The sequence below is a fragment of the Seriola lalandi genome, unplaced genomic scaffold (genome assembly GCF_002814215.2).
Source record: "Seriola lalandi dorsalis isolate HSWRI2012SDOR001 ecotype SW California unplaced genomic scaffold, Sedor1 jcf7180002054585, whole genome shotgun sequence".
Classification (NCBI taxonomy): domain Eukaryota; kingdom Metazoa; phylum Chordata; class Actinopteri; order Carangiformes; family Carangidae; genus Seriola; species Seriola lalandi.
Window position 1 is genome coordinate 2,323,172 of NW_019525138.1, and position 664 is coordinate 2,323,835.

The window sequence follows — 664 nt, forward strand, 5'->3', positions numbered from 1 at the left end:
CGAAACGGTCAGCAGGACAAAGCCTTACCAGAAGGACAGAATTGAGTATATCCGTGTTGAGCGGTGACTCGTCAATGCGTCTGTGGCGTCGGATGTGCTTCCTGGCGCTGTGCATCATGTTGCTGACAGACAGTTTGGAGATCGGTACAGGTGCTGCTGGTTCTGTCAGCTTCGATAAAGCAGAGGTGATGTCACTATTTTCTGTGGGAAAACAAAACAAACACAATAAGCAGTTATCATCTAATATTTTATACAGCATAAACTATGTATTTGTATATTGTATCTCTGTGGAGATGAGTAATAGGAGGCTATATGCTAAAGTTTCATAAACACCAGTAAAGGAGGTAGTAGGCTCCATGTTTTAGAATACAGTGAGAAACTACCCCACCCACTCCAGTGTAAAACAGTACAGCCGGTACTCTGACCTTTGCCCTCGTCTTCAGCCAGTCTTCTTCCCAGAATCTCTTCACTGGACTCCTTCCTACAGCAGAGCTTAAAGAACTCTGTCAGCAAGTCGCCTGCATGGGAAGAGAAGAACGGGTCAAATCCTTCTGAGATCTTTCACACTGATTACAAGTAAAAGAAAATGACTTGAGTTAATATTTTGTCCTGCTAAAGGTATTGCTACCACAGGTAATAATAATAATAATAATAATAATAATAA

The 664-nt window shown here is 41.7% G+C and overlaps 1 protein-coding gene across 1 annotated transcript in view; it reads left to right on the forward strand.

Moving 5' to 3' along the window:
• Window positions 1–664, forward strand: part of myo15b (myosin XVB) — a 48,468-nt gene that overhangs the window by 3,585 nt on the left and 44,219 nt on the right. The window lies entirely within an intron of this gene.